The following is a 16262-nucleotide window of genomic DNA, read 5'->3' on the forward strand; positions in this document are numbered from 1 at the left end:
TTTGGGAAGGCGCGGGCGGCGGGCGGGCGGGCGGCGCTGCTGGAAGGAGGCAGCGCCTGGCAGCGCCTCTCCGCTAGGGAGAGTCCTCGTGCGCGCGCTGCGGCGGCGGCGGCGGCGGCGGCGGCGGCGGCAGGAACTTGTTGAGTTGAACACGCGGGGCTGCAAAATAACGGTTTCGTGACATTTTGTGCCCAGTGACAGAGGAGAAGGGGAGGAGCCCTGGGGATCGGCACGCAGGAATGGCCTGACACCCCATGCCTCTGCTTTGGGGTTGCCCGACCATTTGTCTCCTTAGAATCACAGGAAGTTAGGGTTTCGTTTAGTTGTGATGATTATTGTAACTGCAGACCTAAGCTCAGAAGGGCAGGAGAGCTGAGGAGCTGTGCGCGAGGACAGCACAGAGCTCGGGTTCACTTTTGGGGCTGCGCGGACAGGCAAGGTGCGGGGGCCAGGAAAGCAGCAAGGGGTACAAAGGAGACACGGCCTGAGCACACACAAGCACGGCCTGCTCAGAGGACAGAGGACGTGAACGGATAAATGATGGAATGAAAAACAACCGGTGTTTTAGATATTTTGTTTGATGCCTTAAATTGGTGAGAAAACGCGGAGAAAAATTTCTCCCGACTGCCAGCTCCTATCTTCACCTTCCTTCATTGCCATTCGCTGTAACAGAAAATAATTAAGTAAGCACCCTCAAACTATTGATTCCTAATTGGCCCTCTGGTGCAAACAGACAACCAACCTGACACGCTGAATTTTCTTGAAAAAGTCCTAGCAGAAAAATTCCTGCTGACACCAACAGATGGTTGAAGTAATCTTTAGGGATCCTACAAAGTCTTCCTCCTTATCTTAATCCATGCGCTTCTCTCAGTTTTTCCATCAACAGTGGGCTGTGATCAAAGTTCAGTGGCTAGGTGAGCCCCGAGAAAAATTAGGCTGTCCTTAGAGGGCAGCCACTTTATTTGCCCTTCCCATCTACTTGCTTTATGGCAGGTATGCTCCAGGCCTTAAAAAGGAAGAGAAAGGACCTGCTGCTTGTTTCCTTTGTTACAGTGTTATTAAATACGTGGACCTTTAGTATTCTGGGATAGGGGCTAGAACTGCTGCTGCTTTTTCTCCGCTGCTGTTGAACTCCAGTATATTTGGGGACTGAAAGGCACTGTTGCTAAGAGAGTTTGTGATCTCTCAGGAGTTCACAAACAGCTTGCAGAGAGGAGGGTGGGAGGAATTTCCGCTGTCCATAGGGTTTTCATATTTTTTCCCTTTTTAGGGGATGACCAATGGCATAACTAGGGCAGAGTAACTGGCAGCTGCCCCAGACACTGACCTGGGGGCATGAGAGTGGAAAAAAATGGATGCTGCTGCAGCTGTGAGATCTTGCCCGTGGCATGATGGTAACCAAAAGTTGCTGTTGCCCATGTGTGGCAGTATGCCCTAGGTACCCAGGCATATTGTTACACCTCTGGGGATGACAACCTGTGTATCCACTGGGACCTCTTCCCATCATATTCCTCTGTATATCAAAGCAAAAGTTGTGCTCATCTGCACCATACACGTAGGCACTGGCAAAACTGCATGATGGGATGACTTAGCTTTATATATATAGCTTCTATATATAAAGCTCATTAATTAAGTTATAAAAGGTTTTGACAGCAGCAGCTGTACCAACAATTGTGGAAGCAATTCCCTCTTCAAACCTAGAACATGTGAGTTATACAAATACTATCACAGAACGTTGCAGAAGAAGCTTGTAATGCCATATAAGTTAAAACCCATACGTTGAATTAAAAAACCCTTTTGACGGAAGCGGCAGTCGAGGCAGCGTGGCACACATGTGTAATGGTGTTATTTTCTGGGAACGTTCATGGAAAAAGAAGAGAACCAGCACAAACTGTAAACCACATTCTCTAGTGTCCTAGTGGTATAAAATGAATTAAATCACAATAGAAGTGAGCTGACCTCACTTTGCACAAATAAGATATATGGCAACAGACTGTTAGTCCCCAAGTTACTCTAAAACTTATGCAAAAATAAACAAACTGGAAAAAGTTCCCAAACGCATCACCCTACGGATGGATCCTTTGTTCCTGCAAAGACGCTGATGAGTAGAACTACTGTTCTACAAAAATCAACAGGATATATGGCAAAGAGAAATACAAACAGTTCTGACTTAAACTGGGGATGCAGTTAAGAGACAATAAAAGTGAAACGATCCGTGAAATGATCTCACTACCTTGACTGTTTCTTGAGGAGTCTCAGGAAGATCATAGTCCCTTACCTGCCCCTCAGTCTTTTTCTTCAAATATTTGGCAGGCAGGAGGAAGTGTTTCCCAGAGTACTGATGAGGCACAGAGCATGTCGAAGGTTCACATGGGCATTTGGTTCGAGGTCCTGATTGAGACTTGTGTACGGCTTCAAAATGACAGGTTTTTTTTAGTAAGCTACTTCCAGGGACAGAGAGGTCGTGTTATGAAGAAATAGTCATCTTGGCTTCACGGTGTCCTGGTTTTTCTGACATTTGCTTTATATGTAAGGCTGAGTTCTTGTGAGAAGATCTTCCATGTTCATTTGCTGGGTTTCCAATATTTAAGTGTTTCTGGAAATAAAACTCTTAGTCTGCGTATGAAGGCATGAGGAACAAGGATTTCTGCAACTTTAACTCCTTTATGGTAATATTTTTTTTTAAAGGCTTCTCTTGCTCTGGTGTGTGGTTTTCACTGAAAATGTGCATGTGCCTGGTGCTTATAAGACTAGAGTTTTTTGAATTTGCATGTGTGTTGGGGTCATATGTGCACGCTGTCACTGGATGCTCAGGGTGAAATTCTTCAATATCTGCCCAGTCTTCAGAACAGCTTCTGAACTGTTCTGTTTGCCCATTGTGACCTGGAATGAGTTTTGCTGGTCAGATCTCCCTGCACACCTCTCTTTTCCCTACCAGGGCCCTACTCGCAAACCCATGCATTTTGAGCCCTGTCTTTCCAGTGGTTGACCGACTCCTGTAAAATAGCCATAGTAAGTGTCTTTTCCATAGGAGGGGAGGAATAGTGGAGGGAGGGGAATGTATCATACGAGCAGATGATTTGTATGCTTGTCCTACTCTGCTGAGAATGTGGAAGTGGAGCAATGTGAAACTTTCATCTTCTGGAGAAGTGTGAAGGACTTGAGGCCCCAAAGGGATGAGAGCTCAGTGGTTTGGCTGCCAGGCTGGATTTAAGAGGCTTGCATTTAAAGTGGTTTTTGTGCCACATGTTGAACCCTCGGTTCACACTGAGGGCTGTGTCTAGAAGACCAGCACACCTTTCTTCCCCAGTCTAAAGGATGTAATCTGTATTTCCAACTTCATGGCGGAGTGTCTGAACAACCATGCAAATGGATAGACCGAGGTGGGGCAAGGGGGCCATTGTACTTTGCTGTTGAAGCTGAGCCACTGTGCAGATAGGAAATAGAGAGTTATGGAGGAAGGAGCCTGATTCTGTAGCCATGTAGTTAGGAGACTCACCAAGAGATTCCTGGACTGCTTATACACTTCAAATCGAGCAGTCTTTGATTAAAAACAAAAGAATCAATCCTGATTATAGAGACCTGAACCCAGTGTCCCCACCTAGCCAAACCAAAAACTTGGTCATTGGGCAATCTCACCCCAAAGGAACAAGCTCCAAAATCCTGCTACTAGCGAGTCAAGCATCATATTGTAGCCCGGTGAGCACACAGGTGATACACTGGCAAAGACTATTGAGGAATGACCTAGCACAGGGATAGGCAATCCTTGACACGCGTGCCAAGTAGTGGCATGTGGAGACATTTTCCTTGGCATTCCAGGAGGTGTGCCAGGAAATTGCTTCAAAACAATGATACATTTTTTAAGTTGCTGCTCTCGGTTCTCCGGCAGAGCAGCCAGAGGGGTCCCAGCATGATGGCAGGAACCGGGGGGTGAGTCAGAAGAATGCAGGCAAGGACGGCATTGTCTTCGTTCTGCTGATCCTGCTCCCTATCCCCAGGCTGCGGCCTCCAGCCTGGCCAGGCCCCTGGAGTGGGTGAGGCTGGGGTCCGGGCAGGCGCTGCAGCTGGGGGGTCACTGCTTCCCTTTGTCGGACGCTGCCGTGGACCAGTGGGCCTGAGCTGCAGCCGGTAGCGGTGGGAGAGGTGGGTGGTGAGGGACACCCTCTCTTTCTCTTTTTCCTTTTTTTCTCTCTTCTCTCACTTTCTCTCTCTCTCTCTCTTTTTCTCTTTTTTTTCATTTCTTCTTTTTTCCTGTTCTCTCTTCTTTTCTTTTTTTCCTCTCCTTTTTTCTCTCCTTTCCTTTCTCTTCTTTCTCTTCTCTTTTTTCTTTCCCTCTTTTTCTTTTTTCTCCTCTGCTTCTTTCTTCTCTCCTTCTCTTTCTTTTTTCTCTTTTCTTTCTTTCCCTCTTTTTCTTGTCTCCCTTTTCTCTCTCCTTTATTCTTTTTCTCTTCTTTCTCGTTTCTTTCTCTTCCCTCCTCTTTTTCTCTTTCCTTTTTTCTATTTCTTCTTTCTTCTCTCCTTTTTCTTTCTCCTTTTTTCTCCCATTTTTCTCTCTCCTCTTGTTTCTTTTTCTTTCTCCCCTCTTCTTTTTCTCTTTTTCTCTTTTCTCTCCTTTTTTCTCTCTCTTCCTTTTTCCTTTCTGTTTCCCTCTCTCTCTCTCTCTCTTCTCTCTCTCATCACAACATGCTTAACAAAAAAAGAATACACAAAAACAAAGGTAGTATATGAAGTTTTATTTATTGTCAACCAGGTTTAGAATTTTTAGAAAACTTGATATTTACTATTAAAAAAAAAAAAAGTAGTATGTGATGATTAATTATATTAATATGCAGTGCATCCTGCCATGTACCCCCTGCCCTTGGTTTTGTTTTTCTGGCATGCTGGTATTCTGGTACTTTACAAGGTTGACACTGCAGTTTTTTCGGCACTCTGGCCAAAAACGTTGCCTACCTTTGACTTGGCACATAAAACCAGGTTCTAAGTACCGGTTTTTAGAAGCCTAGGCTTCTAAAAACCTAGTCTAACCCACTTAATGAAGTATGCTCCTGCACTCTACAGTATGTTGCCATGGTACTATTGAAGATAGTAGAGTCCACCATTACAGGAACTGAGGAGTTGGTTTCTATCATTGAGGAAAAAGAAGAGGTCTTTCTTCCCATTGCTTTCCCTAGCTAGACCATGCTTTTTAAAATAAATGTTATGTCACAATCAATGGCTCATCTTGCAACTGAAGTGTCTTTCTTGTCTGATCCCAGATGAGGCCAAAGTGTCAGCATCTGTGCTACCACTAAATGACAAGGCTTTCCAAGTGGACCATTGAGAATCTGGGTCCTAACATCAGGCACATCTGGGAAATCTCGCAAGCTGTTTGGCATTCTGTCCACGGTGGTCTGACTAGGACCATCCTAACTGTTACTGTTTGATTAGGTCAGTATGTCAGAGCCCTATAGCTGGGAAGGTGCTCTGATGCGCTGTAATTACAGCGCTTCGGAGCGGACTCAATAGAGTCTGCTGGAGCGTACGTCGTGTATCAAGCGCACTTTAAAATGGCGGCATGGGGCACTTTAACTAAACCTTGTTTGACAAGCTCATTCTAGAGGACAGATTCTGATCTCTCCAGTCACTAAAAATGTGACTGAAAATTATTTACTTTATCAGCATTTCTTATACTCTGTTTGAAAAAACAGACAACCCAAAATGCACCACACCAACTATAGCTGATTCTACTAATTGCAGATTGCATGCGCCTGAGCTGCATGTACAACAGCTTGCTGCCTAACTATGTGACAGTTTGCCAGACTTAATCTATGGTGCTTGCACTTGTGATACAGATATGTATGCTCTTCCCTCCAAATGTCAAATAAGGAAAAGCAGAGAGCTGGTTTTGGGGGCTACACTCAGTGGCCAGACCAGGAGGGGTTCCATGAAATGGAAAAGCCTCAAATTGGTCTCTAGCCTACCTCTCTGTTTTCTGAAACTCAGTGTTTCGCTCTTGACAAACAATGCATTTGTGATGCTTTATATAAACCAAAAATGTAGTGCTCAGTCATCCCTTCTTTTTCAAGCCACCATTGAGTTCTTGGCCAGTTTATCAATATGGAGTGACCACATTATATCTCTGCTTTTCAAGGGCTGGCAGTGAGCTAGTAGACGTCCAACTTGTGGTCATGTAGTGACATGTGGTCACTGCAGAACTGTACCTAATTTTCTGTTATGGTCATCTTAAAATATCTTTGCATCTTTTGCACACTCTGACTTCTTTATGTGAAAATTATTTCCTATATCAGCACTTTTTATAATCTGTTTAAAAACAAGTTAATACTTACCTAGGAAAATCAAGATTTAACTCCTTGAAAATGTGTGATCAATTTCTGTCAAACCTAAGGGTTGGTTGATTATCATCAGCTAATACATTTTTAAATGCCACTATTTTGCCTGGACTAGGTGCTAAGAGGTATGCAACGTGGTAATAAACATACTCACATACCTGTTAATATGCCGTTTATTTTAATTTTCTCAGATAATGTCAAAAAGCAGTTGATGCTACTTTATGAGTTTACCATGACTAAGATTGAAATGTGGGATTTTTATTCCGCGTTATTTAAAGCATGCTAAGTAATGTTCAGAAATTCTGGTGTAGAAAAAACCTAGTTTCTATATTACCCATATATTCACTGGTTGAGGTGCAGCCTTGGCACTGTTATAAAAAACACTTGTTTAAGGTCTGTACTAAACTCATCAGTGTAGGTTTTTTCCTCCCCTATGTTTTAAGAAAGAACAATGCTGTCATAGCATGGTGGTATCTTAAACTTGCTATTGTTTCTTTTGAAGTTTGTCACTTTCTTTAGCCATACTGGATTCATAGCTAAATTGGTGGTTGTCACTAGTGACACAGTTATGCCTTTAAATAGAAGAGTTATAATAATTTATGTAGTTAACATTGCAAAAAATGTGCTACATTTATTATAACAAAAAAATTATAGTAATCTACTTGCTGACAACACTTATCAACCTGATGTCACAAACAGTTCTGTAAAATTAAATGAAAGGTACTTGAAGAATGTTAAGTGCATGGACATCTAGTGAAATGACGAATGATGATGATGATAAGAGCATAAAAAGATTTGAGATGAATCATCAAGTTCCTAATTTGTATTATAAGTATAACTAATTTGTGGTTATAATACTCAAATAACTGAGAGTCCAGTAGTCTCTTTTTGAAAATTTACTGAGAGAATATTAACACTTGCTTTTCAATGTTTTTCATTCATTACCTCTAGATGTAATTTTTGGAAGTACTCAGGCCTGTGTTTCAGCAAAGAGTTAAGGTGAGGTACAGAAAAATGGGAATGCTATGGTTATAGCTGTATTGCATCCACATGGCGTTACCTTCTTATTCAAAATGTATGACATGGAAACAAAACATTCCATGCGACTAAAGTGATCACTCTGAGTAAGCCCAAGGAATGGTGTGTGTGTGTGTGGTTAACAGAGTTTGTACATAATTTGGGGTCTGTTCAAAATTACAGTTGAAACCAAATCTCACATTCAAAGGAAAAAAGGTTCTTGCTTTCCAAAGCTCTTTATTAACTGGGAGAGAGGGAATTAATTTTGTCAAAATTTTCTATGAAGTGCAGTCAAGCTCTCCAGGTAACTCAAGCTGTGGGGATGTCACAGAGTAATTGCATGTCAGTATTTGTTCAGTTCTCAACTATTGTCATGCATTATGTTTTAGACATTTGTCATATTTGCTTTGTGTTTTATGGTTGCAGTTGATTCTCATATTCCCTTTTCTATCTCAAGTAATTTGGAACATATCAAGTGGCAAAACTGTGCAGAGGATTTATCTTTCATTTTTAACAAGATTATTAACACTTAGTGCTTTTCCTCATTTTGGAAATGTTATGCTTGCCATTTGTTATAATTTAAGTATTTTTATTAGGTTAATTATTAACTTTAAATACATGATTAAATCCTTGTGACTACATAATTTAGGACAATTCTGATTTGATATCAGGATCTTGTCCAGTCCTTTTTTCACATTAAAATAGAGAGCTATTTTTCATTTGAAACATGCAAGCATGAACTGTATTTTTGGGCTGTTCCTATCATAAGCATTTGGGACCAATACTGTCATTAGATCGTCTGCTGAAAGGAATTATTTTCATATTACTGAGTCTTCCTGACATTAATTAGGTCATTACTTTGTTCCTGCACTGTGATACTTGCATAGATTTCCATTCTAAATCTGTTTAATTTACCTGTCACTGAAATGGGGAAGGCAAAACTTTTGCCTGTGGTTCTTGTACTTTGTTACTATGAATTTTTCTCTGCTAAGATAAATAAAAATAATGCTTGCCTCACCTAAGTCCTGAAGCAGTGAGTATTAAAAAACGGTCCTTGCTGTAAGAAAGTGTGCAGTTGACTTAGACAAGAAGCGAGGGTTCAGTGGTTGGGATGCTAGGCTGGATTTGGGAGACTTGGGTTTAGACTGGTTTTCTGTCACGTGTAACGTTGGGTGTACCATTGAGTGAGATGACTGTGTCTACAAGACGAGCACATTCTTCTTCCCTAGCCTAAAGGATTCAATCTGTATTTCCCACTTCACAGGAGAGTGTCTGAACAACCATGCAAATAGGTAGACTGAGGCTGGGAGGTATTTTATTTCACTGTTGAAGCCATTGTGCAGATAGGAAAATAAGAGTTATGGGGCAAGAAGGAGCCTGATTCTATGTAGTTAAGAGACTCACCAAGAGATTCCTGTACTGCTTATACATTTCACGTTGAGGCCAGGTACAGACATTACACTTTTACCGGTATGAGTGATCTGAAACCGGTCTATACCTATAATGGAACAGAAGTTTGGCGCACATAGACTGGTTTAAAAATGGAAGAACCTGGTATAAGATTTGCTTCCCTCCTGCTCTCCCCCCTCCCTGGGCGAATGTATGTTTTATTCAGTACTGATTTTAACTACGCTGCTTCCAGAAAACCATGTAACTTGGATCGATTCTGCCTTGGGCTTTTTGAATGCCTGTACTTAGCCTGAGCAGTCTTCACTTAAAAATAAAACAGAATCAGTCCTGATTGTAGGGACTTGAAGCCAAGGTCTCCACCTAGCCAGACCTAAAACATGGTCATTTGGGAATCACATGTGGGAGATGGGATATTTGGGTTTGAATCCCCTCAGGCCAAGAAGAATCTGGAACCCAGATCTTCCATTTTCTGGGAGAATGCTATAATCAGTAGGCTATCACATACAAGGTGGGTGGGCACCATCTCCTCCAGCTATTTACTCTGCTGAACTAAATGTTGTTGACCTGTTAGAGAACTTAGGTCCCTTTTTGCTCAGTTTCAAGACCTTCATGGAGTTGTAGTAGGAGCTGTGCATTTAGTTGCTCAGACTGGAACAGTTCTGCCATAGGCATCAGCAGTGCTGCTATACATATAAGGCATATGCCCGTAAGGCAGTATTGCAGGTGTCTAAGGGATATGCAGGTCAAAAAAGGGAGTTATCTATTTAAGTGTTGGCATCTTTAGGGTTAGGCAGCTCTTGAGCAGGAAGTTTTAGGCACCTTGGGCGTTTTTACACATGTTCCGGGGGTGTTCCAGAGCAGTGTTCTGGCATGTCTACAGGCACTCCTAAAGTGTTCTCTTAAGACCTTTTTAAAGCAACTTATTCCTCCTTTGATTCTGGTCCTTAGTTTTTCCATGTTCCCTACTTGTTAAATGGGCATAATATGACTGATGTACCATATAGGAATATTGTGAAGATAGGTTCATTAAAGACGGTGATATGCTTGGATATTATAGTATGAAGTAGTGTGTAAGCATATCTGCTTTAGTAATATATTGAATAGAAGCCATCAGTTATTATGGTTTGACTTCTGAAGGAGATTTCTTAGTGTAAATCTTAACAACTGAGTTAAGTTATACCTCTTATTTGCAGGATTAGAGCTTAAAATTAATTTGATGTCTTCCTTGTAGTATTGTTTCAGGGTTACAGGTTGTAGCCATGTTGGTCTAAGGACATAGGCAGACAAAGAACCTTGTTAACATTCATAAAATCAAACCATGTAAATGAATGGACTATAATAACTAAAGTTATTGAATCTAAGTCGAAATTAGTCTAAATTAAATAGCTGTGACTGTTTATTAGGATGAAATTCTGCTCTTTTCTAATATTAAAAATATAGATTAATCACATTAACTTTAATAGTTCCTCTGTACTTGCATTGCTAGAATTTAATCCTTAATGTTAATTTTACTTTGCACAGATCATTGAAAGAACAATAAAACAACAAATTTCACGAGCTAAAATTCCCAAGTGAGTTCTAGTTGAATACTATCCCATTAACACTGTAAATGTTAATGCTTTATGCTAAGTACAGACATTCAAAAAGCCCCTGGTTGAAGCGCTCTAATTTATCACACTTTATTCAAAGCAGTATAATTTAGAGTAGGAACCAACCAAACGGACGTGCTGTTTGGTAGGGGGGCAGAGGGCTCACAGCACGGCCTCACTGGCTGCTGGGGGACTCCCACATGCCTCCCAGGAGGCTGCCAGAGTGAAACCTCTCCCCAGCCAAGCCCTCCACCCTCCACCAGCCTGTGACTGTCACCAGGGGGTGGAGGGGGAAGGGGGAAAATGGAGGCCCAATTCCATGGGGCTGGGGTGGCAGGCCTGGTCTGCCCATGGATGGTAAGAGCTACCTTCTCCACCCAACCCTCAAGCCTCTTGACAGCTGCGGCCAGCAGCTGCATTGCATGCAGCCCAGCTCTGCTGTGGCTGCTGCAGGGGAAGAACTCCTGGAGTCTGTGTCCCTGAAGCAGCTGCAGCTGGGCAGTTCTTCAGTGTGGCTTGGCTGGAGGGGAAGGGTCTTCAGGGCTTCAGCAGCTCTGGGAGGGTGTCAGTCATGCTCTAAGTTAACCCTCGATGGGATCCTGGCACAGACATTTGATAAAGTGCTCTAACAGAAAGCATTTTAGATTAGTACACATCCACCCAGGGTTAACTTAAAGTGGGATCTGCCATTTTTAAAGTGCTTTATGTGCCATAAACATCTGTTCTGTTACAGCTGTAAAGCGCTTTCTGTGCGCTTAAAGCACATTAAGTGCAACACTGTACCTAGTCTTATTTATTTATAAAGATTGGGCAGTCCTGATGTGGTGGGTCTGGGGCGAGCTTTTCATGTTATTACTAGTTCTGTGCTAACATCAGTGTTGCCAAAATTAATGTTAAAAGTACAAGTACAGTTGTGAAGGAAACAATCTTGCTTAACTGAAAAGTTTTATGTACCAGATTTCAAGTAGTTGAGATCCTGAAAAGAACTTGTATTCTGTAAACAAGGTAAAGAAAATACTTACCTAATAAAGGCACTCTCAACAAATATGAAATACAGCACTGGTTAAATTATCATGCTGTCTGTACAGTTTGGAAATGAATGAGGGTCTGGGAGACCATGATGTATGATACTCTAAATGGCTGCATTTTGTTCATATTTGAAAGGCAGTTTCGCTTGTCGTCATTACTGATGATTTGTGCCTTTATAGGCCTTCTCTTTGCATTTCAGAAATCTTTTGTGCCTATCCAAATAATAAATCACCTTGTTCAATTTGTTCAGTAACAGCAAATGTACAATTATATTTTTATTAAGATATCTTGCAAAGCAGGAGATATAATGAAACTTATTCTTTTAACGAGGTAGTATATACACTTTCTTAATATTTTGGTTGTCCATGTTTGTTTCTTCATCTTCTAGAATCATAGAAATATATCACAAGCTATGTTTAATCATAAAGGAAGAAATATTATTCTGTAAGAAAGTATCTGAGTATAGTTTTGATTGTATTCAAACATGGTTTGCAATTCTTACATGGTATGAAATTTGGACCACGCTCTCCTTTCCATCTTAAAGTTTTAAGTTATTTGTAATTTTTTCTTATTAGAAATGTGAACATGTTCACCTACTTGACGTTTGCTCCCTTGACAGGACAATGTACACTTCTAAACTGATTTCATTGAATGAGGAGCCAATATGACTTCTGTTTAAGCTGGGAACTATTGAACAGTTTAAAGCAGTTTAAAATCCTTTCCCAGCCCCAGTTTAAGGTATATTGAAGAGACTACTTGGATTATTTCAAATTGTAATTATAAATATAGATGGCTTAAATTATTTCCGAACATTATAAGAGAAAAATGGGTTTTCATATTTGTACATATCCCCATGTGAGCTGGAAACCCATACAGAAGCCCAGTATTAATGCATAAGATTGCAAATGTAAAAACAAGCCAAAAGTAAAAGCATGAGACCAGTTGAGTGTGCTATTTAATTGTGTAAGATGAATAAAATACTAAATATAAATAATACAAATGGTGGAAAAGAAGTTGTGCTTATCAAATTCCAGATATTAACAGCAGTCATGTATTTGAGAGGTGAGGCTGGTCAAGTCAAAGTTCTAAGAAAAAACATAGAGACAACTAAATATATATTTAATTATTAGATTTATGTATTTCCCTTCCCAGAAAGGCTCAGGACAGCTTACAATAAAAGCTAAAAAAAGTTACAGAAACAGAATAAAATATTAAAATAAATGTAAGCTCTTTTGGGAGTGAAAGCTGACCATATCAATGAGAACTTAGCTGAACAGAATGAATATACATAACTAAGTCACACTACTGTAACATATACGCATGTCATACTCATTAAAATTCTGAATCTCTGTGGGTAGAGATTTTCTACTGTATCAGATTTTTGACTCACATAGTCTCTTATGTTACATACATATGCCCACCAAGAACGTAAAGCAGCTGCCTAACTTGCATTCATTTTTGGACTTAATTATTTTTGAAATGTACAGAATGTATATAACATCACTTTTTTATTATATATGTATATATACATATGTGTGGATGTATATATGTGTATGTATGTGTGTGTATATGTGTATTTGTAGTTACAGTTTATGAAAATAGCCATATAATGAAAAAGTGATGTTATATACATCATATAACGTGTTGTATATAGGTTTCCCTCTCTTCATGCAGGTTCAATCCGTTATTAGATAAAAGTCCCACTGAAAAGCCTGATTTACACAGCCTTTGGGCAAACCAGGTCCAACTAACACGATACCTTTTCTGGGCATGCACTGGGCTTGGTGCAGGGGCACATGGAGTTTAAAGTAAAACACTGTTTTGTTTTTTTTCGGCGTGGAGGGTTACGTCTGTAAACAGCTTAATTTTTATCAATTATTTGGAACCTTTCATTGTTAACATAGCGCCTGTCTTTCAGCATGTTGTCTTATAAAAATTAAAAAATAATATTTGCTGCACAAAATTTTACCACTATGATCATTATTGACAACATCAGGCTTTTGGGCAAGAAAATAAAGGGGTAAGCTTTAGATAGTTGGTGCCTTAGCTGAATGTTTGGATCTGTAAGGGTAAAGAAAGAGAAGAAAAAAATCTCTATGTAGCTATAAAATGTGACTAAAAAAAACAAACCTCACCCACACACAAGGTTAAGTATTTGCAAATCAGAACATGCCAAATCTACAGGTTAATACAAAGATGTTACTCTGTCTACCATTGCTGTGTATTAAACTTCATACGATTGCATGTCATCTCTCAAATAGAAAAAGAATCCATGTATTTTATTATATCACAAATCTGGTGGGTAATTGTAGAGAACACCATATTGAAATGATCTGGGTTGCACAGAGTAAGAGGCTCACAATGAATGAAGGAAGTGTAATAATGATACAGAGACGTAGTGAATGACAGTAGACTCCCAAGTGAAACCATTATTAATTCTTGGCCTCTTTATGGTTTAAAATATAGGAAATGCAGAAGTGTCTCTGTCTTGTTAGAAATTATCTCCAGTGTAAAAAATTGTATCATACTTGATTTCTTTAAATATTTAAACAGGTAACGTTTCAGGATTTTAAATATTAACCATCAGTAGATTCTTCAGTTGAGTTGCATAATTAGTGAAAGCTTGAATCAAAGAGGCTTTAATCAACATGGTTGAGAAGCTTGATACCTGACATTAATTTCTGTCAGTGAACTGTATGGAGAATAAAGGTCATGTGGTTACAGAAGTAGAGTGGACCTCGGCAAATACTGTAAACCTGGGAGCTTGTGGTAAGAGGCATAGATGCTGTTGCATACTGGGAGGAAGAATTGGATCTGTTGAGAATTCAGAGTGTATTGGCTATATCACTTGGAGCCTTTTTGTTTAGAATCCTCTGGGATTTCTGCACATACTCTGAGTCAAGTGAAGCTGGGAGATGAATACAGATGTTGTCATTAGATGCAGCATTTCCTAATAGCTGCAACAAAGCCAAACACAGTTTTTTTGCAATATGTAGCATAGTAAATACCTGATACATCTCAAATACCTCTGAATGGTGATTGTGGCCAAATGCCAACTTCTTAGTCATAACTGTGGTACCTCAGACAGCATTTAGAAGCATTTTCCATTGTGCCTTTGTCTGAAATTGCTGTATTTTTAACAGGGGATAACAACATGTCTCCTCTTAGAAATGCTGACAAAGAATGTGAATGTTAGTGCCATGGTAGTAGCCCCCTTCATTTCAATTTTATTTGTACTGAACTAAAAATTGCCGGGTCCTTTAAAAGAACTTAAAACCTATATTCAGATCTACTCATAGTACAGAAATTTCCCTTATTTTTAAGTTTTATGTGACTCACTATGTCAAGTATAAACTCTGGTTCCAAAATGCATCTGTGCACATACTGAGGGCTTTTGCTGTACTTAAGAAAGCAGAGGTGGAGATTCAGTGTTGCTGTTGGCTTATATAGCGTTACGTTGAATTGCTCTTAGAAAGGTTTTCTTTCTTCTGACTCGTTCATAAATCTGTATAATTGTTCTTTAATGCATTGCAAGTGCTTATCTGTTTACTAGTGCTGAGGTGGTACAGTTGCTGTGATGATCCAGGAAGGCAAGAATGTCAGAGGCAGGAGTTCTTGTGGGTGGTGCCTTTTATTGGATCAGATGCATGGACATAGGGAAGCTTTTGGGAATCACAGTACCCTTCCTTAGGGTTGCAGTTGGTCCAATAAAAGGTATCACCCACAAGAATTCTTGCCTTTTGCATATCGGTCTCTAGCTACACATAGTTCTAGATATTTGTGCTACGAGAAAATTACTATATATTGCATGTAGACATTTTATTTGTGCTGTTTGAAATGGATGTTATAAGTTTTATTTATTAATAACCATGTTAAGAGTCATATCTGCGGTCATGTTTAACGTGCTTGGTGGGGGGGGTTGCTTAAAGTAGAGCGGCTCCAAAAGGTGCTCTAATTAAAGCGCCTGCAGCATCACATGTATTTAGTGTCCTGCACTTCATAATGGCAGTGGGGTGCTTTAGCTAAAGCTCATTTGCTGTGCTTTAGCTAAAGTGTCCCCCGATGCATAGGCTGCTGGAGTGCACTGATTACTGCACTCCAGCAGACTTAATTAATTAAGTCTGCTCTGACACGCTGTAATTACAGCATGTGAAGGCAGCGTCCCCGCACGTCTACAGTCACCGTAAGTTTTTACCTTACTTGAAAGCTCTTGGCCTTTGATACTCAACCTTTCAAAGACTTATAATAGATTTCCCTTTTAGGGAATTATTGTTTCATAGAACACAAGCAGAATAAGTGCATTTGATCACATTAATATTTTTGTTTGATTATGGAAACCAGGCTGGTTCAGTGGTATTTTTAATTTGACTATGAGATGTTCAAAGGTGTTTAGCCTTTCTTCTTTTTCTTTTTTTCCTTTTTCTGCCCTGTGAGAACACTTTACAAGTAGAGGATCATATTAAAAGATACCTCTAGACAGATAACGTTGGATATTTATTTGTAATTTAAAAGTTTTGTGAAAAGGAGTTAAATTTATCTGCCATTTTCTGGTGTCAGGAGCCTATAGTGTTTGCAGTGATGCATTCTTTTGTTATTTCAGGCTGACTAATGAGAGTATGATATATGGCCTTTATTGTAATTGTGTTCTGCAATTTTATAAATATAATCAGGAAATATAGAAGACATCTTTACCAATTTAGTAAGGATTTGCTTGTTAAGGCTGCCATTGTCAAGGCACTGCTTAATATGTGCAAGAAAAATAACCTTTTAGACATACAATCAAAATGAAAGGGCTTGTTCATGCCATTTTTATCAGTGTGCGTTGGGGGGGCAGGGGAGGAGTAGGGTGCAGGAAGGGATGGGGAAAGCTGATTTCTTGCTTAGAGAG

The 16262-nt window shown here is 40.0% G+C and overlaps 1 protein-coding gene across 2 annotated transcripts in view; it reads left to right on the forward strand.

Moving 5' to 3' along the window:
* DOCK1 (dedicator of cytokinesis 1) overlaps positions 1 to 16262 on the forward strand; it is a 599368-nt gene that overhangs the window by 268780 nt on the left and 314326 nt on the right. The window lies entirely within an intron of this gene.

The sequence above is a fragment of the Gavialis gangeticus genome, unplaced genomic scaffold (assembly GCF_001723915.1).
Source record: "Gavialis gangeticus isolate Ggan-Ray unplaced genomic scaffold, GavGan_comp1, whole genome shotgun sequence".
NCBI classification, from domain to species: Eukaryota; Metazoa; Chordata; order Crocodylia; family Gavialidae; genus Gavialis; species Gavialis gangeticus.